This window comes from Ranitomeya variabilis, chromosome 8 (assembly GCF_051348905.1).
Source record: "Ranitomeya variabilis isolate aRanVar5 chromosome 8, aRanVar5.hap1, whole genome shotgun sequence".
In the NCBI taxonomy this organism is placed as follows: Eukaryota; Metazoa; Chordata; class Amphibia; order Anura; family Dendrobatidae; genus Ranitomeya; species Ranitomeya variabilis.
In genome coordinates, this window is record NC_135239.1 from 23404538 (window position 1) to 23411606 (window position 7069).

Here is a 7069-nt window from a genome sequence, read left to right on the forward strand (position 1 = left end):
ATTATAGTAGCTATATTCTTGTACATAGGAGCAGTATTATAGTAGTTATATTCTTGTACATAGGGGGCAGTATTATAGCAGTTATATTCTTGTACATAGGGGCAGTATTATAGTAGTTATATTCTTGTACATAGGGGCAGTATTATAGTAGTTATATTCTTGTACATAGGGGCAGTATTATAGTAGTTATATTCTTGTACATAAGACGTGGTATTATTGTAGGTTGAGCCCCTGATTTTCCATTTGTTAATCACAGTTTGAACACTGCTGACTGGCATTATCAATTCTTTGGATATCTTTTTTTGTATTCCTTTCCTGTTTTATACAGTTCAACTACCTTTTCTCATAGATCCATTGACAATTTTTTTTGCTTTCCCCATGACTCACAATCCGGAAACGTCAGTGGCTGGATGAAAGATGCAAGAGTCTGTCTGGATCCCAGAAACTCACTCAGCTTTTATGCACACACACTGATTACAAGCAAACATGTCACAAGTAAGGATGTTACCTTTAGTAGCCATTCAAGCACATTTGGGTGAACTTCTGAGCATCTTATCAGGCCAAAATCACCGGGGTATGTGAACTTTTGATCAGGGTCATTTGGATGTTTTGGGTTGTCATTATGATTTAAAAACAGAAACCACAGTAGTTTGACAATAAATGGCTTCACCCAACCACTAACCATGAGGGGAGAAAAAGGTTTGGTGTTATCATTCATATTCTCTGAAAAAAAAGGCCAAGAAAGCAAAAATTCTTCCGGAGTATGTAAACTTTTGAGCACAACTGTATATTGTTTTGAACAGGGCACTGGATTATGTTTTTCTTTGTTTTAGTGAAATATTGCCTTCTGCTAGGTTATAGAGGTAGTAATATTATTATGCATTTGCAGATACACTTTACAAGTCTCAGCGCTCAGTAATTCTCCTAGTTACATACCCCTCGGCATCTTGCACTTTGCAGCTTAATAGTGAATTATGTGACAGACATTTCTTTGTCAGTAAAGTTCACATCTGCTTTACGTTTTAGGTGAAATCTCTTCTCCATCTACTTCTGCCGAACCTGTTTTCTTTAGGGCTGAATATAAAAATGTATGAATCTTTACAACTAAAATCAATAAAAAAAAAATAAACAGAGAAGAAAGCAGCGATGACATTATTGATCTCGGCAGTTAAACCCTGAATGGCAAATTTTCTTCCATCCCCACACAGACAACAGTACATTTCCCCCTACACTGATGATCTGGGTCTCATTCCTGCAATCCCTATAGGGTGTAAACTTTATCCAAGATAAACATACTGTAAAGTCGGTCAGGATCCCAGCACACGCAATTTCTGACCCCGCACACCCTCCTTTTAAGGGATTTTTTTTTTCTAAAAATTTCGCCCTCCCAGCTGCTTACGTTTAGCCAAATCCATCAGGAAATAATTATGACAACAAGAATTGTATACAGGCCAATTAACGAGCTTTTCGCCATCATTCATTCATACGGCACCACTGATTGAGATTCCAGATAAGATGCAACAATCACAAACCCAAAAAGCCTGCAGTATTTACCGAGGGCGCTGGCCTCACAAGGTTTAGCCGTACTGTGCCGCTCATTGCTCAGAGTCTGACACTCAGGGTTATAGACCGGAGAATGTGGTGGAAGTAAATGGTTTGTGGTCCAAGGTTCAAAGAGCAAATGTTTGCGCTGAAAGACGGATGAAAGTGGAGCAGCCAAGAAAATGACTCCCAAAATCCAACTGCTCAAAGGAGGAGAAAGAGAAGTGCAAAGTAATTTCACTATGTGACAAAATAGAGCAATAAAGTAGATTTATATATTGTTGATTCCAGATGAAAACGAGACGGTCGAGCTGGAGGTGATGGAGGAAAACATTACCAAGGGGTTTAGAAAAGCCGACTTTTATTACAGAAAGTATATTCAGGTGAAATACATTTTTTAATATTTCTATTCTGTGTGTAACCACAAAAGGAGCTGGTTTGGGGCAAGACCCTCTGTATTAAGGAAGAAACATATTTGGGATGGATTGACCCCGTTTTTCCGCCAGGGGTCATTTGGATATTTATTCCATCTTTCATATAAAATTATTAACTTGAAAATTATTCTACTATATTTGATCAGTTCATTAACTGGCCCCTAATGTGATGGCTAAAGCTGCTTCTCTTTGCTGTGATGTTTGGTGTTATGGATAATGTTGCTACTCGTAACTTCTTTGCCATTTTTGCATCTGTCTGTAACTCTTTGCAAGCAAAACAGTATGTTTTTCCAAACACAGATGTATATTAAGCTGCAGGTCTCCTGAAAACTGAAAATTCATCACTGCTCAAGTTACATTTATAGAATTCAATCACTGGGAGGTCTGCCGTATATATATCACACAGGAGACACCGAGACTGATGTTTACACTACATAGGAGACACCGAGACTGCTGTATACACATCACATAAGGGTAATTGAAACTGCTGTATACATCACATTGGAGACACTGAGACTGCTGTATACATCACATAGCAGACACTGAGACTACTGTATGCATCACATAGGGGACACTGTTGTGTATCCGCTTTTTGGGCTCCCCTGGTGGTTGCTGGTGGTACTGGTGACTTGTTTGCACTTTGCTGCTTCTGTTCACCTGCTTCCATCAGTGTTTGGGAGTTTCCTATTTAGCCTTGCTCTCCAGTCTTTTCCTTGCCGGTCATCATTGTAACCAGAGCCTTCGGTTGCATGTTCCTGCTACTAGTCTGCTGATCAGCTAAGTGGACTTTGTCCTTTTGTTTTGTACCTTTTGTCCAGTTTGCAGTTTTGTTATTCTCTGTAGCTGGAAGCTCTTGCGGGCTGAAATTGCCACTCCTGTGTCATGAGTTGACACAGGAGTCTTAAAGTAATTTCAGGATGGTTTTTGAAAGGGTTTTCAGTTGACCGTGAAGTCCTCTTTTGTATCCTTCTGCTATCTAGTAAGTGGACCTCTCTTTGCTAAATCTACTTTCATACTGTGTATGTCTTTTCCTCTTAATTCACCGTTATTACATGTGGGGGGCTGCTATCATCTTTTGGGGTATTTCCCTAGAGGTAAGCCAGGTCTGTTTCTTCCTCTACCAGGCGTAGTTAGTCCTCCGGCTGGCGCGTGGCATATAGGAAGCCGTAGGTATGCTCCCTGGCTACTGTTAGTTGTGTGGTAGATTTAGCTCACGGTCAACTCGAGTTTCCATCACCCGAGAGCTCGTTCGTTACTTATATGTTTCTTACGTTCCCTTGCCATTGGGAACCATGACAGGACACTGAGACTACTGTATACATCACATAGGAAACACTGAGACTACTGTATACATCACATAGGGAACACTGAGACTACTGTATACATCACATAGGAGACACAGAGACTTCTGTATATACATAACATAGGAGACAACAAGACTGATATATACAACACATAGGAAACATCAAGACTGCTGTATATATCACATAGGAGACACTAATACTGCTGTATGCATCACATAAGATAGACTGAGACTGCTGTATATACATGATATAGGAGACACCAAGACTACCATATACATGACATAGAAGACACTGAGACTGCTAAATACACATCACGTGGCAATCACTGGGGCTTGAGCAAATACATCACATAGGAGATACTGAGAATACAACTACTATAATACTGCTCCCTATGTATAAGAATATAACTACTATAATCCTGCTCCCTACGTATAAGAATATAACTACTATAATACTGCTCCAATGTACAAGAATATAACTACTATAATACTGCCCCTATGTACAGGAATATAACTACTATAATACTGCCTCTATGTACAAGAATATAACTACTATAATCCTGCTCCCTACGTATAAGAATATAACTACTATAATCCTGCTCCCTACGTATAAGAATATAACTACCATAATACTGCCCCTATGTACAAGAATATAACTACTATAATTCTGCCCCTATGTACAAGAATATAACTACTATAATACTGCCCCTATGTACAGGAATATAACTACTATAATACTGCCTCTATGTACAAGAATATAACTACTATAATACTGTCCCTATGTACAAGAATATAACTACTATAATACTGCCCCTATGTACAAGAATATAACTACTATAATACTGCCCCTATGTACAAGAATATAACTACTATAATACTGCCCCTATGTACAGGAATATAACTACTATAATACTGCCTCTATGTACAAGAATATAACTACTATAATACTGCCCCTATGTACAAGAATATAACTACTATAATACTGCCCCTATGTACAAGAATATAACTACTATAATACTGCCCCTATGTACAAGAATATAACTACTATAATACTGCCCCTATGTACAAGAATATAACTACTATAATACTACCCCTATGTATAAGAATATAACTACTATAATACTGCTCCTATATACAAGAATATAACTACTATAATACTGCCCCTATGTACAAGAATATAACTACTATAATACTGCCCCTATGTACAAGAATATAACTACTATAATACTGCCCCTATGTACAAGAATATAACTACTATAATACTGCTCCCTATGTATAAGAATATAACTACTATAATACTGTCTCTATGTAAAAGTATATACTGGAGCCATTATAATACAGTCTTCTGTCTTAAGTATATTTACATTGGTGGGTATATGACTGTTGGAACTCGGGCAGCTGAACAGGGGCTCAAGAGGTAAAGGGGTCCACTGTCACTTGGAAAGCAGGTGGAATTGTGCATTATGATGAGATATTGGACTCCAAAGGGCCCATGTATTGTGCTTGCACAGAGGCCTCTTCTATCGGTATCCGCTCCTGTATAACTGCTAGGATATTTCCCACTTTATACAGGAAGTTGACTATTATATTACAACAAGTATTATATGAGTTACAGTGATGAAAGTGCAGCGGTGAAAGTATTCTGCAGGTGGTAGGATCACTTTCTTCTTCTCTGGATGACGTCTCCATGGAGAGACAGGAGATCACAGGAACATAAAGATAATACCGCAGGCTCACTGGGGGTATGAAAATGGAGACATGAATTTATTTTAGTTTCTCAGTTGAAATCTAGATGGCCAGTGATTCAGTGAGTATTCCTGAGAACATCCATTCCGCATTTGATGTTTAGTAATAATCGACAACTGTCAACACCAAAGATCCCAGCAGAGAAAAAATAGAGAATATGGAACAAAAAAAAAGTTACTTTAGCAAATATCTGTAGCTTTCAATAGATTATTCATAAATGAGAGGGAACCCTAATAAATAAACACCAATGTTGGTTTATAACGTTCACCTCTCCTCCATCCATTAATGGGAAAGTCAATCACTCCCCTAGACATAGTAATTGTCCTTCCCTTCCAAAGAGAGTCTTGATCCACAGGCAATTGCTTTTTAGAGTATTATTTACCCCGATGTTGCTTACTTGAGGTTTACTTCCTTGGGTATTGCTTCCTTGAATATTGCTTAACTGGGTATTTCTTTGGAATTTCTTTCCTGGGTATTGCTAATTTGAGTAATACTTACAAGGTTATTGCTTACCTATGTGCTGCTTACTTGAGTATTGCTTACTTGGATATTGCTTACTTGGATATTGCTTACTTGCTGCTTGTCTTCTTTCCCCATAAGGAAAGTCTATCCCAACATTTGTCAAAGTGTCAATCACCACAAACTGATTATGCTTGCAAGTAACAAAATGAGGGCATTAAGCTTGACGTGGATGAAGAATTACGGCAAAACCAAAGAAATGAGCTTGACCATAAGTTGGTATATATGCAAAGTGAAAGATTGTGTTCACACTGTGGCTATTTCACAGATAAAACCCAAGGAAAAAAGCAAAAAACCCCAAATGAGCATATACCCTATGTCAAATAAATAGGTAAGTAATCATAGTACATGCAAATAACAAAAGATGCATAGTTAATGCTATTTTGATTCAAAATAAATGCATAAAATCCATCCCACTATGACAAGGTGTACCCATTGGGACGGTCCTAACCTGTCTCTAGTATTACAAACTTACCATGTGCCAAACGAGACCAATATGGGATTAAGGGCAAGGCAGGAAAGGGGCCTGAAGGAGACACCCATCCACCCATGGATGAAGAATAATGAAGATTTTCGACCACCGCTAGATTGAGCCTTGTAACCAAATTATGGAAAAATGAAGAAGAGTCCAAGGCCCCGAATCATCAAGAATCAAGACCAGCATTGTTCACAACGGTCTTGATGAAGGGGTTGTTGGCATCAGATGTATCAGATTCTTTAAGAGGTGCGTGCCTCTTAATGCATCAGGTGTGTCTGAAAAGTGGTGTGCGCTGGACCACAAATCTCGGTCAAGATTTCTTGAATGAGACATGCCGCAGCTCGTCATGACTTGTATGCGCGAACATCTCTACCTGTTCCACCCCAACACCTGCCAATTTTGACAGAGCTGGCCAAAAAATGGTAAAATTTTTTAGCAAATTAGTGTTGCACAAAATTTTTTTTACTTTTCACAACGTTTTATGTACCGTAATTGATTTAATGAATCGGGACCCAAGTTTCAAACAAAAAAATATATATTTTTTTTTTATCCCACTTGTTCCGTCATCAGTTTTACTTTGGAGAACCTTAACATTTGCCAGTGTCAACATTTTCACCATTAGAGATCCGTCTGTACATCTAACCCCAAGACAACGTCTTACATTCATCCCAACGATACAACGTTGACCTGTTATTCAGGATTGACTATGGATGTATGTCTATGTCATATACTCCTGCTGATGTCAAGGCTAAGATATACCGTATGTGCCCCCGCACTATACAGTGATTTGTGGAGGTTTAGGTGGAAGCATCATTATGGATATTATTGGAACCAGCTGTGTCAGCAACGTGACGGAGATACATGTGCAGATGAATGGTGGCATCCAGTCTTGACTACGATGCTGCCTCTCCTGCGATGCCCTTCCATGGTCGTAAAGATGTTACATGAATCAAACTGTAACCATAAATGAGATAAAAGCTTCAGAGATCCTTATCCATCATTTGGCTCAGTGAAGGTTCCTCATTATTTACTCTTCATGGTGCCTGA

General features: G+C 38.6%; 1 long non-coding RNA gene across 1 annotated transcript in view; it reads left to right on the top strand.

Annotated features, from left to right (window-relative positions):
• The window catches only part of LOC143787339 (uncharacterized), a 28063-nt gene extending 22229 nt beyond the window's left edge, over positions 1 to 5834 (top strand). Inside the window, exons 2-3 of the long non-coding RNA XR_013218334.1 lie at positions 1834 to 1925; positions 5626 to 5834. This is a non-coding gene — a long non-coding RNA (uncharacterized LOC143787339). The remainder of the gene's footprint in view (positions 1 to 1833; positions 1926 to 5625) is intronic.
• Positions 5835 to 7069: the final 1235 nt, after the last annotated feature.